The sequence below is a fragment of the Littorina saxatilis genome, linkage group LG4 (assembly GCF_037325665.1).
Source record: "Littorina saxatilis isolate snail1 linkage group LG4, US_GU_Lsax_2.0, whole genome shotgun sequence".
NCBI lineage: Eukaryota > Metazoa > Mollusca > Gastropoda > Littorinimorpha > Littorinidae > Littorina > Littorina saxatilis.
The window spans coordinates 6,245,791-6,263,488 of NC_090248.1; the positions used below are offsets into that span (position 1 = coordinate 6,245,791).

At 40.0% G+C, this 17,698-nt stretch overlaps 1 non-coding gene across 1 annotated transcript; it reads right to left on the reverse strand.

Annotated features, from left to right (window-relative positions):
* Positions 1-16,189: 16,189 nt before the first annotated feature.
* On the reverse strand, positions 16,190-16,271 carry Trnas-uga (transfer RNA serine (anticodon UGA)). Its single transcript has one exon. It is a non-coding gene; the product is annotated as a tRNA-Ser (tRNA).
* Between the last annotated feature and the right edge of the window lie 1,427 nt (positions 16,272-17,698).

Below are 17,698 nucleotides of genomic sequence, written 5' to 3' on the forward strand. Positions count from 1 at the left end.
CCCGGAATCAGTTCGAGTCCCAACAAGTCTCAATACTTTCAAAAAACACCTCTCATTACATTTAATGTCAAATTACGAAAAGTCACAGTGATGGAAGACTTCGTTCTGATTATTTTCATATTGATCATATCTGTCCATAAAGCATCAGTGTTTCATAACGCAAGAATGTATGTATAGCCTACAACGTGTATATAGTCATGTGAATAGTTTTTCTGCCTTTTTTTATTTTTATTTTTATTTTAAGATTAGAATAGTCCCTCTCTGGGCGAGGGCTGGTTGAAAAGAAGCTCGTTTATATTGCTTATGCCACAACCCTCGTAAAATAAAATTTGATTTGATTTGATTTGATCTCTCTCTCTCTCTCTCTCTCTCTCTCTCTCTCTCTCTCTCTCTCTCTCTCTCTCTCTCTCTCTCTCTCTCTCTCTCTCTCTCTCTCTCTCTCTCTCTCTCTCTCTCTCTATCTATCTCCCTATTACTCTTTCTCTCCTTTTTGTGTCTTAGTTTGTCCGTCTTTCTGTCTGTCTGTGAGTTATTCTCCAGAGCTGTGTACCAGTGGAACATATGTTACGAAGTTGACATTTCTTTACTAACTGAGACATTTTAGCCATGCAAATTGATTGCATTAATGATACTGGTTCCATATATTATATCCTTGTCCTGCAGAAAAAGAATTAGAAATACTTTCACATTCTGCCTGTCTACGTTCAGTCAATGACAAGGGTTTTAAAGTACGTCATTTTCGTAACATGGAAACCAAAGGCTGTGAAATTGATTTGAAACAAATATAATTATTTAACGACCACAATATACACTAATTTTTGTTGTTGACTGTCTGTATCAATATATTACTGGAATACTACTGAACAAAGTAAAGAGAATACATTCTAGTTGCCATTTAATATACGTTATAATCATTTAAAGGACTGAAATTGCATGTCACAAAAATGGTACACGGCTCTAGAGAATAACCCCTTTCTGTCTGTCTGTCTGTCTGTCTGTCTGTCTGTCTGTCTCTCTCTCTCTCTCTCTCTCTCTCTCTCTCTCTCTCTCTCTCTCTCTCTCTCTCTCTCTCTCTCTCTCTCTCTCTCTCTCTCTCTCTCTCTCTCTCTTTCTTTCTCTCTCTCTTTCTCTCTCTCTCTCTCTTGCATTTTCGTACAAGTCCTTTTATGATCTAGTTAAATGGAATGGAAATTGCACTTACCTGCGGCAACAAATGTCTACCCCCCCCCTCCCTCGTCAGTCCGCAGTCCACCCCCATACCACCCCCCCCCCCCCCCCCTCATCCCACTCCCGGACCCATATACCCTTAGTAGGTGCAATCGGCTGCTATTTAAACCCACCCGTTCTGCGGTAATTCACAAACTTTGGGTCTTCTGGGTCTTAGTTGAACAACCGTTCTCCATCTTGACACAAGATGTCTTCACCAAATTTGGTATGTCTCTGCGTCACTATTGTCATGGCAGGTATGTGCTGAATATTTTGAGTTTCTTAATTCATTCATGTAAAACTTCATAACTTAGAACTTACATTCCAGAATTTCCTTTTTAAAGCTGTTTTTTCATTAATATTCCTTGACATTATGTATACGTTAGAGTGTAAGAGCGGATGTAACTAAATTCATTTCAAAAGGACGGTCTTTCTTGTTCTTTTGAATAAGGTATGGTTTTATGGGGCTTAGTGTGTGCGTGTGGGGTTTTTTTTCACCTTTTCTTTTTCTTTTTGTGTTTTTTTTTCGCATTTCTTGTCTTTGCTTTCGTTTCTCACTTTACTTTTCTTTTTATATTTAGTCAAGTTTTGACTAAATATTTTAACATCGAGGGGGAATCGAAACGAGGGTCGTGGTGTATGTGCGTGTGTGTGTGCGTGTGTGCGTGTGTGTGTGTGTGTGTGTCTGTGTGTGTGTGTAGAGCGATTCAGACTAAACTACTGGACCGATCTTTATGAAATTTGACATGAGAGTTCCTGGGTATGAAATCCCCATACGTTTTTTTCATTTTTTTGATAAATGTCTTTGATGACGTCATATCCGGCTTTTCGTGAAAGTTGAGGCGGCACTGTCACGCCCTCATTTTTCAACCAAATTGGTTGAAATTTTGGTCAAGTAATCTTCGACGAAGCCTGGGGTTCGGTATTGCATTTCAGCTTGGTGGCTTAAAAATTAATTAATGACTTTGGTCATTAAAAATCTGAAAATTGTAAAAAAAAAATAAAATTTATAAAACGATCCAAATTTACGTTTATCTTATTCTCCATCATTTGCTAATTCCAAAAACATATAAATATGTTATATTCGGATTAAAAACAAGCTCTGAAAATTAAATATATAAAAATTATGATCAAAATTAAATTGTCCAAATCAATTTAAAAACACTTTCATCTTATTCCTTGTCGGTTCCTGATTCCAAAAACATATAGATATGATATGTTTGGATTAAAAACACGCTCAGAAAGTTAAAACAAAGAGAGGTACAGAAAAGCGTGCTATCCTTCTTAGCGCAACTACTACCCCGCTCTTCTTGTCAATTTCACTGCCTTTGCCATGAGCGGTGGACTGACGATGCTACGAGTATAGTTACGGTCTTGCTGAAAAATGGCATTGCGTTCAGTTTCATTCTGTGAGTTCGACAGCTACTTGACTAAATATTGTATTTTCGCCTTACGCGACTTGTTTTGTTTGTATGTGTAGTTGCAATTTTTTTTCTTTTTCTGTTTGCTGTTTTGAATGGGTGCGGAGAGATGTTGGGTGGAGTTTGGAGTTGTTTGTTTATGGGTTGATTGGCGTTGCAGTTTTCTTTGTTTTAGTTTATGAATATCGTATGACTGAATGTTGAATCGATTCATCGAAAGCTCTCGATAGATCGATGTACCTGTCGACCGACTGATCAAGGTATAAACTGATTGCAGGTGTATTCTTCACGGCACAGTCTGTAGAGGCGCAGAATGCAACTGAAAGAGCAAACGGCACACAAGTGATCAATCTTGCCGCCCAAGGGGCGACAACTCCTGCTAGCAACCTAACAAATGGATCACAAAATGGTAGCGTGAACTAACACACAGAAACACACAAACGCAAGAACAAGCACGCGCACACCCACAGACACAGGCCGACACAAGAGCACGGACATATACACCTGAATACGCACACCAACATGTCTTTCTTCCTTTCTTTCTTGCGTGCTTTCTTTCTGTCTTGTTGGCTCACGTAAGTGTAGCCTATGCGATGCTAACTTTTGTCTGTCTGTGCGTGCGTGCGTGCATGCGTATGTATGTATGTATGTGTGTATGTATGTATGTATGTATGTATGTATGTATGTATGTATGTATGTATGTATGTATGTATGTATGTATGTATGTATGTATGTATGTAGGTATGTATGTATGTATGAATGTATGTATGCATGTATATCTGTGGTAGAAACTTTAACATTTGACTGAACGCCGAAATACTAATTTTACCTGATCAACATTTCGTCGGCACGTATGTAGTTAAAGTGTGTATCCAAAAGAAACGGGTGGTGTGGGTTTTTTTTTTTGGGGGGGGGGTAAAAACAGCTGACTGGTTTGTGTCGTGTGTAGTATGTAGACCAGGTCAGGGATCAAGGATAAGTCAGATCGGGTGAAGGATTGTGGTATAGATACAGTTATCACCGAGCTGCAGTTCGCCGATTCGGAGAAGACGACTCATGATTTCACATTGTTCGGTTTCGTAGCTCCAGAAAAATATATAAAGAAGATACCAAAGGAGATTTCCTACAGGTGTTGTAGCATCACATCATCAATTTTTTTCATTGATTGCATTTACGTGTGAATGTTGAACTGTGATTATTTACACTTTTTCAAGCGCATTTGTGTAAATTTTGACTTTCAACCTTCACCACCCAAAATCAAGCTTTCGAACAAAGCTACAGACAATTAAGATGTAATCAATGATTATTTATTGACCATTGGGTTACATTTTATTAGCTAATGTTGCATGGTTACTTCATATTTTACGGATATGTAAAGACACCAAACAGTTTGACGGTTGCACACCATGGAATAGCATGGTCGCACGTCGCGACAATATTTGATTGCCAGCGGTTGTGCACCATGGGACATTGTCCTGAATTTGCCAGTAATATCAAGTTATATTAGGTGAATGTCTCAGCTCTTGTTTTGTTATGTTTTTATGGCCCCCCCCCCCCCCCCCAACTTTAATGCCAATGTTTTGTGCTTTTTTACGATCCGATAACTCCAAATTTTGCTTCTCTGGATCCGCCCTTGGGGAGAGAGAGAGAGAGAGAGAGAGAGAGAGAGAGAGAGAGAGAGAGAGAGAGAGAGAGAGAGAGAGAGAGAGAGAGAGAGAGAGAGAGAGAGAGACACGTAAGTCGTAAGACGTAAGACATGCTATTGCATAAACAAAGTTCATTGCAAGGGGAGGCAATGGGGGTGAGGGTCTACAAGTTAGTATACATAAGAAATTGCAAACATATTAAATGATTAGAAAACAACCTTATATACAAGCCTGAACACAATCATTATCTTGCCTTTTCGTGTGCATGTAGCACGTGATCATCTTAACAAGACCACCGAGGTGAAAACAAAACTGTAACTTCTTCTTCTTCTTCTTCTTCTTCTTCTTCTTCTGCGTTCGTGGGCTGAAACTCCCACGTACACTCGTGTTTTTTGCACGAGTGGAATTTTACGTGTATGACCGTTTTTTAGGCAGCCATACGCCGTTTTCGGAGGAAGCATGCTGGGTATTTTCGTGTTTCTATAACCCACCGAACTCTGACATGGATTACAGGATCTTTTTCGTGCGCACTTGGTCTTGTGCTTGCGTGTACACACGGGGGTGTTCGGACACCGAGGAGAGTCTGCACACAAAGTTGACTCTGAGAAATAAATTTCTCGCCGAACGTGGGGACGAACTCACGCTGACAGCGGCCAACTGGATACAAATCCAGCGCGCTACCGACTGAGCTACATCCCAAAACTGTAACAATAAAACAACGTTGATCCAAAAAATGAAAATAGCTATAATATACACACTTAAAGGCATATGTACGCGCTCCCGTGTTTACAAAGTGTAGTTTGCCCATAATCGATGTCAAACGCACCATAAGACCATATAATGACGATATGTCACCATGCGCGGACCATAATACATGCATTACAGCTTGTTCTAGCCTCTGAAAAAGTGAGGATGTCAACAAAGCCGCGGTGTTAGCTCCCTTGCATCAACGTTACATGTGTTGCCAAATCTATAAATAGGACGATCCAGATCAAAATGAAAATTAACATATCTCAACATTGAAGGGGTCCTAGACCACAATATTTTGCAGGGAACTTAATTTAGCATGTCTCCAGCTGTTGGTAAAGCAATTAGCGTGTATAGTCATCGAGTACATATGCCTTTAAGTAAAATCAAATAATGTACATGCATTAAACAGCCAATATTCTTTGTCATTTATGCTGATTCGCATCCATGGTTTATGCAGTGGACAGGTGATTTCAGGGGCCGGACTCCATCTGCCATAGAAAATTAGAAATATCAGAGTGCGAGTACCATCCTAAAAAAAGTGCGTGTCTCCATGAAACTATTGGGACTGTACACTATCCGGGTCAAACCACCTGTACAGTGGCCGGCAAAAGTATTGCACCACATAGAAAGAGAGGAAAGGTCTAACAATTTAGACACTTTTCAAACGGTCTTTTTAATACAATCAAGTATACTACACTCATGAATTTTTAACATAGTAAAGACGAAAGTCCCCTCTTTCTTGTGATACCAAATCTGTTAGCAAATGAAGAGTTCTTACATATCTAATTAGGACCGTTAAAATGTGAGGTAATTTCCCGATTCGTTCAAAGCAATTTTAGTCATTTCCGTTCTTCCCATTTGGTGCGATACTTTTGCTGGCCACTGTACACCATTACATGGCATGATGTTTGTTGTACAATGTTCAGAAGCGATTTTGCAGCCTTAAAGTAAACCTTTTAAACTTTCAATTACTTCCACGACGCACAACCGGTCTGTACAAGGATTATCCGTGGTGTGCAAACCGTAAAAATATGAAGTAACCATGTAACATTAGCTAATAAAATTTAACCCAATGGTCAATAAATCATCATTGATTACATTTTAATTGTCTGTAACTTTGTCCGAAAGCTTGATTTTTAGTGGTCAACGTTGAAAGTCAAAATTTACAAAAATGCGCTTGAACAAGTGTAAATAATCACAGTTCAACATTCACACGTAAATGCAATCAATGAAAAATATCGATGATGTGATGCTACAATACCTAAGTTCAAAGTGTAAACAAAAGTTATATGATAATCTACTAATTAAGAGAAGAGATTTGTAATTTTGTGCAGAAACTCACCATGCTCGCGTGTCCTGATCCCGCGGCTTGTAGTCGATGCAACCGATCCCGCGGCTTTCAGTCGACGCAACCGTTTATGCGGCGTATTACTGTGTGTGTGTATGTGTGACGGAGTGATTGAGTTTGTGTTACTGTTTGTCGATTTCTTACGTGAGCCTCTTGTTTTCTTTCTGTCTTTCTTTCTTTCTTGCGTGCTTCAAGTTATTTCTTGCGCGCTTTCTTTCTTGCGTGCTTTCTTTATTAATGTTATCATCTTTTCTTTTATTTTGTTTATTTTCTCTTTACTGATATGATTATCAGTTCATTTTGTTCTGTATTTCTGTATTTCTTTATTCATTTGTTGACTTAATTCATCATGTTTACTTTCTTATTGATTTTTGTTTAATCATTTCAATGTACGTACAACTGTGAGCGTATTGCCCGCCAGAATAGAGAAACTGCACACCTCATTCACCTGTGCGGCATCCTGTCAATCTTCATAAAAGGCCCACTCGGCCTCACAGGGGGGTTACAGAATGCTGAAAACTTTTCACGAAAGCAACCCTACCAAGCAGACGAAGCACACTCGCCATAGCATTCAATAACATTGAATGACGCACACAGATCACCTGAGTGGCTACTGGTTGGTCCGGTGTCAGAATAATGTGACTGGGTGAGACATGAAGCCTGTGCTGCGACTTCTGTCTTGTGTGTGGCGCACGTTAAATGTCAAAGCAGCACCGCCCTGATATGGCCCTTCGCGTGGTCGGCTGGGCGTTGAGCAAACAAACAAACAAACCTGAGTGGCTATTTAGCATGTGTAAATCACACACCAGTTCTCGTGGTTTATTCAAATCCCGCGCCATCGAGGTCTCGTGTGACCGACGTGTATTCATGTATTGCCCATTGAGTTGTTTGCGGTTTCAAAGTGAGTTCAAATCTGCAATAACATATAACTGTGCACCTTTGATTTTAAAATGAAAAAAAAATGAAAAAAGTTTGCTACTGACACAAGCCCAGAAGATATTGGATTCAAGGAAACTGTAGCGATTTGCAGAATCTTCGTCGGTTTGGGCAATGGTAAGATGCAGCGTATGTGATGAGAATGATGATAGCCCTGTCACGGCAGTAAGTTTTGATGCGCGCAATACTCAATCTACACAGGCACAGCAACAAACAGTATTTAGTGTTCGGAAATCTCAATCAACTCGCATCTGAAAAACGAGATAGTTGAATGGCTTTGGGTAGCGTACTTCACCGTCATCAAGTGAAAAGATCGAGCTGCATCTTACACGCACCAGTCAATTAAAACAGTACACCCATCTCGCTTGATCTACATCCGGGCTCCCTACTTTCAAAAATGTGAATTGTACTTAATTTGTCTTGATGATAATGAAGTCTTTCTGTTTTATTAACAATGTTTGTTTCACAAGCTGTCAGTTTATTATATAGGTTGTATTAACAATGTTTGTTTCACAAGCTGTCAATTTATTATATAGGTTTTAAGAGTAACGTCTAGCGCCATGTGGCTTTCTGTGCACTTGCTATTTTTTATGAATTTATTAAAAATAAATTGTTTGGTGTCTGAAAAATAAATTCTTCCAAAAACAGTTACAACCGCGCGCGCAGTTAGGGTGTCAATGTTTTGTTTTTGTTAAAGCTGTGGTCTATTTATGACTATCCGGGGCTACGAGTTTGAAAAGATAAGGTGAAAATCATGTACAGAATTCTGTACAGCAAACCGTCTACCCGAAACCCCATCTATACGGCGTGTATGACCTTGAGAGCTTCAGTCAACGCTTGAATTTTGCAGTGGTAACATCCGGTTTGCTCTCTCAAAGCTGGGCATACTTGTCAAGAAGGATCGAGCAGAAAAAATAAACGACTTGGCAGGGATTCGAACTCAAGCCCTCGGGCCCTCGAAATGTCGGGGCCGATGTCTTAACCGCTAGGCCACTCCACCAGTGTTGTCAAAGATGGAAAAAATAATAATTGTATATCAATCTACGCTTGAACTACCATTCATGCGTTGCAAAAATGTAAAAATTGCCCTTCAATTTTGCCTTTATTTGCAAACATGTTTCACGGAATCGCAGTACATGTTTACACCGTCATGCTACACGACATTCGCGCCTTGCAAATAGCTGCGATATCTCTATTTACAACATGCAAGAAAAATGACAAGAAGAGTATTTGAATCTCTCCAAAGCTCTGTGAAGTTGAAAACAGACATCAAAGAAATAGTTATGCATGTATTCACTTCTGAACAGTGGGCGGATAGATATATAAATCATGCTGCTTCAAGAACAACATAACATGAATTCATATCAATGTTTTTCCTTAGTTTTCTCAATTGGCGCAGTAGCCTAGTGGTTAGGACATCAGACACGAAGTCTCGAGGTCGAGAGTTCGAATCTTCGCCTGGGCGTTTATTTATCCCCTTGATCTCTCTTGAAGATATTATATGATCAGTCTTGGGAGAGCAAACCGGATGTTTACCCTGCAAAATTCAAGCGTTGACTGAATCTCTCAAGGTCCTACACGCCGTATAGGTGGGGTTTCGGGTAGCGTTTGCTGTACAGAATTCTGTACGTGATTTTCATCCCTGTCTTTTTAACCTCATAGCCCCGGAAAGTCATAAATAGACCACAGCTTTAATGAGTCAAAGTGGATGACTGAACGTGACGGGCGCTGTGGCGTGGTGGTAAGACGTCGGCCTCTTAATCGGAGGGTCGAGGGTTCGAATCCCGGCCGCTGCCGCCTGGTGGGTTAAGTGTGAAGATTTGTTCGATCTCACAGGTCAACTTATGCAGACCTGCTAGTGGCTTATCGCCCTTTGTGTGTACACGCAAGCACAAGACCAAGTGCGCACGAAAAAGATCTTGTAATCCATGTCAGAGTTCGGCGGGTTATAGTAACACGAAAATACCCAGCATGCTTCCTCCAAAAACGGCGTATGGCTGCCTAAATGGCGGGGTAAAAACGGTCATACACGTAAAATTCCACTCGTGCAAAAAAACAAAACCACCAGTGTACGTGGGAGTTTCAGCCCACGAACGAAGAAGAAGATTTGACCGTGTACAGGTCTGAGCAGATCCACTTTGACTCATTAAATTTATGTTTTCATATTTAGTCAAGTTTTGACTAAATATTTTAACATCGAGGGGGAATCGAAACGAGGGTCGTGGTGTATGTGCGTGTGTGCGTGTGTGCGTGTGTGTGTGCGTGTGTGTGTGTGTGTGTAGAGCGATTCAGACTAAACTACTGGACCGATCTTTATGAAATTTGACATGAGAGTTCCTGGGTATGAAATCCCCGAACGTTTTTTTCATTTTTTTGATAAATGTCTTTGATGACGTCATATCCGGCTTTTTGTGAAAGTTGAGGCGGCACTGTCACGCCCTCACTTTTCAACCAAATTGGTTGAAATTTTGGTCAAGTACTCTTCGACGAAGCTCGGGGTTCGGTATTGCATTTCAGCTTGGTGGCTTAAAAATTAATTAATGACTTTGGTCATTAAAAATCGGAAAATTATAAAAAAAAATAAAAATTTATAAAACGATCCAAATTTACGTTTATCTTATTTTCCATCATTTGCTGATTCCAAAAACATATAAATATGTTATATTCGGATTAAAAACAAGCTCTGAAAATTAAATATATAAAAATTATTATCAAAATTGTTTTTTCGAAATCAATTTAAAAACACTTTCATCTTATTCCTTGTCGGTTCCTGATTCCAAAAATATATAGATATGATATGTTTGGATTAAAAACACGCTCAGAAAGTTAAAACGAAGAGAGGTACAGAAAAGCGTGCTATGCAGCATAGCGTAACCACTACCCCGCTCTTCTTGTCAATTTCACTGCCTATGCCGTGAGCGGTGGACCACGAGTATACGGTCTTGCTGCGTTGCATTGCGTTCAGTTTCATTCTGTGAGTTCGACAGCTACTTGACTAAATATTGTATTTTCGCCTTACGCGACTTGTTATGTTTATGTTTGCACTGAAAGGCCTGCGCCTTTCAAGTTGTGTCCAAACGTCTGAACAAACCTTTTGCTATCAGTGTGGGTTTTGATATGGCTGGCTACTGTAACTAACCACCAAAGTAGTCGCGTCAAGGCACTTTCCCTTTTTAATGGACTAAGGTAACTGACGATGAAGTTGTCATGACATTTTATGAGGATGAAAGTCGCTTGTCCATTTCAATGCTTGTGATTAATGTCATGACCTGTTATAAGGATAACAGTCGCTTGTTCATTTCAATTCTTGTTATTATCTCAGGTGCCAGGAGACTGGTTCCGTACAACTCTCGCTTACTCCAGTACACATGTCGTACACATATAGAGCGCTTACTTCCCTTTGGTTATTTGACGATTAAGTGTTTTATTAAAGGCATATGTACGCGCTCCCGTGTTTACAAAGTGTAGTTTGCCCATAATCGATGTCAAACGCACCATAAGACCATGTAATGACGATATGTCGCCATGCGCGGACCATATACATGCATTACAGCTTGTTTTAGAGTCTCAAAAACTTTGGATGTAAACAAAGACGCGGAGTTATTTCCCTTGCGTCAACGCTACCTCTGTTGGCAAATCTATAAATAGGACGATCCAGATCAAAATGAAAATTAACATATCTCAACATTGAAGGGGTCCTAGACCACAATATTTTGCAGGGAACTTAATTTAGCATGTCTCTAGCTGTTGGTAAAGCAATTAGCGTGTATAGTCATCGAGTACATATGGCTTTAATTTGTTTCTTATTATTGCTGTTTGTTTCAGGTGACAATGCACTGAGGGCGAGCGGACATCTGATGTCCGCGTTGATGATTCCAACGGTCATCGTCACTCTCTTCAACTGACCATTTCGTTCACCCCAATGCTGACCGCTACAACAACGAGTTTTCTATTTTTAGACTTGTGATTCTAAGACAATTCTTTCTTCTTTATTTCGCTTTCAAATGCTTGATAAATCGAGTATTGTTGTGTGTCGTTCCTGTGAAAAACTGCGTAAGTCAAAGTTGAGAATATTGAGAAATATTGAGTTTTAACTTATTCTGAGGTCGTTCATCACTACTGTAAAAGTTATTTTTTTACATCAAAAAAACACAGTGAATCGTGGGTGTGTGGGCGTGTGGGCGTGTGGGCGTGTGGGTGTGTGGGCGTGTAATTCCTTTTTTCTCTGAAGCGAAACTGCGCCTGTCATAACTAGAGAACAATATAAGGAACACTTTGCTTGTTTTGACATGAAAAAATATTGGAAATAATGTCAAATAAGATGCATTCTTCTACAGTAGATGTATAAATGTCCTTGATGTCCACGTCAAACACCAAATCAACGGTGCTTTGATTTTGGCGACAATCGAACAATTTGCAACTTTTCTTGAAGAAGGTAGTTTTGTTATGGAGGATGACCAAAATGACCATATAGATTTGGCTTATCGACTTACCCAATGTTTCATGCGAACGACAAATATGTCGTTTCTAACTGTGGTAGCTATCTGTTTGTTGTTGTCTCGTGTGCAGAGTGGTCGGTAGAGCTAGGTGTCTTTGTGTCTCACTCTTCTTTCTTCTTCAGTATATTTGTTTTAATGCAAAGCATGCTCTCTCTCTCTCTCTCTCTCTCTCTCTCTCTCTCTCTCTCTCTCTCTCTCTCTCTCTCTCTTTCTCTTTCTCTGTCTCTCTCTCTCTGTCTCTCTCTCTCTCTCTCTCTCTCTCTCTCTCTCTCTCTCTCTTTCTTTCTCTCTCTACCATGATGACACACTAGCCAATGAACCGAGTTCTAGAAACTCGCAGAATGACCTTCTGACCACTTGCACACGACAGAATGGACATTTGTGATTAGTCTGTTTCAAAAGTACCCCTCCGATGGACTTGCACGCAACAACACTTTTGAGCATCTTTATTATCAAACAACAACCACTGCTTCTGTTGTTCTTTTATTTCTATCTGTTTCGTTTTTCGTCCATGGATGTTTGTTTTGCTGGATGTCCTTTCAAGGCTGTCGACTCGGACGAGTCTTAAGTCAAAGAAAGGTGGTTCTTTGAAACACGTTACGATCTTGATCATTGTGACGTTGAGCTTTGCATTTGTGTTGGCTCCGTCTTGATCTGAAGACTCTGAAGATTACTCTTACCTCTCTTGGACTCTATCTATAAATTATGTCTGTCTGTCTGTCTCTGTCTCTGTCTCTCTCTCTCTCTCTCTCTCTCGCTCTCTCTCCCCCTATTCTCTCTCTCTCTCTCTCTATCTCCCTCTCTCTCTCTCTATCTCTCTCTCTCTTTCTTTCTCTCTCTCTCTCTCTCTCTCTCTCTCTCTCTCTCTCTCTCTCTCTCTCTCTCTCTCTCTCTCTCTCAATCAATGAACTAAAGAATCCGTCAATAATCAAAAGTCACTACTTGTATTCTGCTTCTCTGTAGCATCTACTGCAGCAACAATGAACAAATAAAAGGAGACTTTAAACTGACTGTTTTGATCTGATTTTTGTTGTTGTTGATTTATGTATGTATTCATGTATTTATATGAATACATTGCCTCGTTTTTGTCATTGTTTCCACTTGCTGCTTTATAGCATCATTTCTTTCTCCATCTATCTGTCTGTCTGCCTTTTCTTTCTCTCTCTCTCTCTCTCCTTCTCTCTCTCTCTCTCTCGCTCTCTCTCTCTCTCTCTCTCTCTCTCTCTCTCTCTCCTTCTCTCTCTCTCTCTCTCGCTCTCTCTCCCCCTAATCTCTCTCTCTCCCTCTCTCTTTCTCATTCTCTCTCTCGCTCACTCACTCTCTCTCTCTCTCTCTCTCTCGCTCACTCACTCTCTCTCACCCTGTCTCTCTCTCCCTCTCACTCCTCTCTCTCTCTCTCTCTCTCTCTCGCACTCTCTCTCCCTCTCTTGCTCACTATCCCTCTTCCCCCCCCCCTCTCTCTCTCTCTAGCTCTCTCTCTCGCTCTCTCTCCCCCTATTCTCTCTCTCTCTCTCTCCCTCGCGCGCACTCTCTCTCTCTCTCTCTCTCTCTCTCTCTCTCTCTCTCTCTCTCTCTCTCTCTCTCTCTCTCTCTCTCTCTCTCTCTCTCTCTCTCTCTCTCTCTCTCTCTCTCTCTCTGCGATTCTGAAGAATCTAGGGATTCCAATATACCTCAATGTAGACGCACACGGCACGATTAAACGCACCACAAGTATAGCAATTAATTAAACCAAAGTGAGTGAATGAGCTTCAAGGCTCTGTTTCTATTCGGTAAAAAAAAAAAAAGAACACCAGACGCGCCGCGCCGCCTTGCCAGTGCCATCTTTATCACCGCGGCCTAGAAACCGCACATCCAACACAAACAAGAGAAGTAAATGAGTGAGAGTAACCCAATCCAACCCTAATAAAGAGTGATTTGTTTTGGCCTATTTTACGGCATTTGATTAAAGTGAGAATGTCTGACAAGACAACTGTCTCCCATCGCCCCACGAGCTATACAGTTGAGTTAGGGTTGGGGGTTGTAATCATTCTGACTCCCTTTTTGCGCATGTCATAATTTTTCACCTATAGCCTTCGCCCCTGAGTATTTCTTGCGCTATTCCCAGAGATACAGATTTCAAATTGTGCCTAGAGCTACAGAGTTTGTTTTGGGTGTTGAATAGATGACAATACACACGAGGTAGTTCTTAGAATTAAAAAAGTTCAAATCTGAATGCTGTGTTAGGTAGTCATTTCAGACCGTGATATTCTCCAAAGGGCTGTGTGTTTGTTCTAGTGTTACGCGAAGCGTTTTAGCCCTGTATGACACGGAATGTACATGCGTTTGCTAGACTGTAGGCGTGACGGTCTTCATTTGTTTCGACCCAATGGGTATCTATGATGACTAACAAAAATGCTATGACTAACGGAATCCGGCTACTGACACAGGAGAGCTGGGATAAGCAAACCGCCCGCTGATTAAAATTCATTTAATTATTTAACATTATTTCGGAGCAGTTTTGAGCAAATCATACCAGTTGTTTCTAAATTACAGTACAGCGAATGTCCCTTGAACTTTTTAAGGTCCAAATCGTCAGAAACCTTTCCAAAATGATGCCTTCGGTGTGCACATGTTCTATCTTTGAGCTTCAACAACACTTGGTTTTGAAATGTGAAGTCAGTCCCACTGCGCGGTAGCGTAGTGCAACGAAGAAATTTTAAGGTATAACTTTGGACGCTATCTGAGGTACTTTTATTCTAAGATATTACGTACCCCTTTCATGTCATCGGACATTGACTGTAAATTGGACTGCAAACCCATCTTACCTTGTTCCTCTCGTTGTGTCTGACGAACCAGGTGTTTTATTTCATTGTTCAGAGGAGTCGATTTCACTTTCCCAAGATTTGACCTCGAAGTAAGCTGTTTTTACCTTCATTAAAAAAATCACTGCGTGCACATTCGCCACACGTCGAGATTTTAAAAGGCCGTTAAATTCTACCGTTGTCCTTTTAATGCTACTGTGCGAAGTTTCACATGCTGAAAGACAGTGCGCACAGCAAGAGTGATTTTTGTTTTATCGTCTCAGCCTTTCTTCGTTGTGTCATTGATTGTTTGTTTTAGGTGTGTGTTTTGTTGTTGTTTGAGTTTGTACTTTTTTGGTTGTTTTATTGTTTTTTGCTCTCTGTTTATTTTTTGTTGAATTTATTTGTTTCTGAGTCGCTTTGTATTGCTTTCGTTTTGTTGCTTTGTGTATTTTTTTTATGGATTTAACCGAGTGCCTTTGTTATGAACTTGCTTGAAGTGAAATGCGGTTGCGATAAATACAAGAAAGAAAAGATAGTTAAGATTTCTTTCAAACCAAATGAAAAGATAAACAACATTTTTTTAATAACACAGCCCTTAAAAAGATCCGCATGCGTGAGTACACTGAAATAAACATGTGTTATCTCACATTGGTTTTTGTTCACATTCATCTCAAAAAGGGAGTTTAACGCATATAAAAACAAGACGCGTAAGGCGAAAATACAACATTTAGTCAAGTAGCTGTCGAACTCACAGAATGAAACTGAACGCACTGCAATTTTTCAGCAAGACCGTATACTCGTAGCATCGTCAGTCCACCGCTCGTGGCAAAGGCAGTGACATTGACAAGAAGAGCGGGGTAGTAGTTGCGCTGAGAAGGATAGCACGCTTTTCTGTACCTCTCTTCGTTTTAACTTTCTGAGCGTGTTTTTAATCCAAACATATCATTACCATATGTTTTTGGAATCAGGAACCGACAAGGAATAAGATGAAAGTGTTTTTAAATTGATTTCAAAAATTTAATTTTGATCATAATATTTATATTTTTAATTTTCAGAGCTATTTTTATCCAAATATAACATATGTATATGTTTTTGGAATCAGAAAATTATGAAAAATAAGATAAACGTAGTTTTTGATCGTTTTATACAAAATAAAAAAAATTGTACAATTTTCAGATTTTTAATGACCAAAGTCATTAATTAATTTTTAAGCCACCAAGCTCAAATGCAATACCGAAGTCCGGCCTTTGTCGAAGATTGCTTGGCCACAATTTCAATCAATTTGGTTGAAAAATGAGGGTGTGACAGTGCCGCCTCAACTTTTACAAAAAGCCGGATATGACGTCATCAAAGACATTTATCAAAAAAAAGAAAAAAACGTCTGGGGATATCATACCCAGGAACTCTCATGTCAAATTTCATAAAGATCGGTCCAGTAGTTTACTCTGAATCGCTCTACACACACACACACGCACAGACAGACAGACAGACACACACACACACACACACACACACACACATGTATACACCACGACCCTCGTCTCGATTCCCCCTCTATGTTAAAACATTTAGTCATAACTTGACATAAAAAAAAAAGAATCGCTGCGAGCAGGGTTCGAACCTGCGCGGGTAGAACCCATTGGATTTCAAGTCCAACGCCTTAACCACTCGGCCATCACAGCACATCACTAAAAGCGAGGTTATAACGGATCTATTGAGCATTTAGCTCACAAATCTAGCACATGTTTGTTCGCAAATGGAGAAGTTGAAGGCATCTCCCTCCTTTGGCGGAATCATCTATTAGACCTATAAGCCTGAATCTACTGTGATATCAGTTACAGTATAAGCATAATCAAAACAAGAAAGGTAAGTAGTTCGAACGTTTAATTTGACAAAACAAAACAAAACGTTCATAATATCATCAGTATCGACCCAACGGTCTTCGGTCCTCGGCCACGCCGCCCCCGCGAACTCGAGCCCCCAAGTCCCCCTACCACGTGCACAGATCAATGTGCCGCCGCTTGCTAGGAAGTCACAAGCGAATGAATCTTTGATAAATGACGAAATTAATCACTTCTGAATACATTTAGATATATATATTTCCTAACAAGTCGCTTAAGGCGAAATTACTACATTTAGTCAAGCTGTGGAACCCACAGAATGAAACTGAACGTAGTCCGCCGCTAGTGCAAAAGGCAGTGAAAGTGACGAGCCTGTTTGGCGCAGTAGCGGTTGCGCTGTGCTTCATAGCACGCTTTACTGTACTGCCTCACGTCGTTTTAACTTTCTGAGCGTGTTTTTAATCCAAACATATCATATATATGTTTTTTGAATCAGGAACCGACAAGGAATAAGATGAAATAGTTTTTAAAACGATTTCGGAAATTTAATTTTAATCATAATTTTTATATTTTTAATTTTCAGAGCTTGTTTTTAATCCAAATATAACATATGTATATGTTTTGGGAATCAGAAAATGATGAAGAATAAGATAAATGTAAATTTGGATCGTTTTATAAAAACAATTTTTTTTTTACAATTTTCAGATTTTTAATGACCAAAGTCATTAATTAATTTTTAAGCCACCAAGCTGAAATGCAATACCGAAGTCCGGCCTTCGTCGAAGATTGCTTGGCCAAAATTGCAATCAATTTGATTGAAAAATGAGGGTGTGACAGTGCCACCTCAACTTTTACAAAAAGCCGGATATGACGTCATCAAAGGTATTTATCGAAAAAAAGAAAAAAACGTCCGGGGATATCATTCCCAGGAACTCTCATGTCAAATTTCACAAAGATCGGTTCAGTAGTTTAGTCTGAATCGCTCTACACACACACACAGAAAGACAGACAGACACACACACACACACACACACACACACACACACACACACACACACACACACACACACACACACACACAGACACACACACACACACACACATACACCACGACCCTCGTCTCGATTACACCTCTATGTTAAAACATTTAGTCAAAACTTGACTAAATGTAACAAGTCGCGTAAGGCGAAAATACAACATTTAGTCAAGTAGCTGTCGAACTCACAGAATGAAACTGAACCACAGCGTTCTTAAGATCGCCATGAACT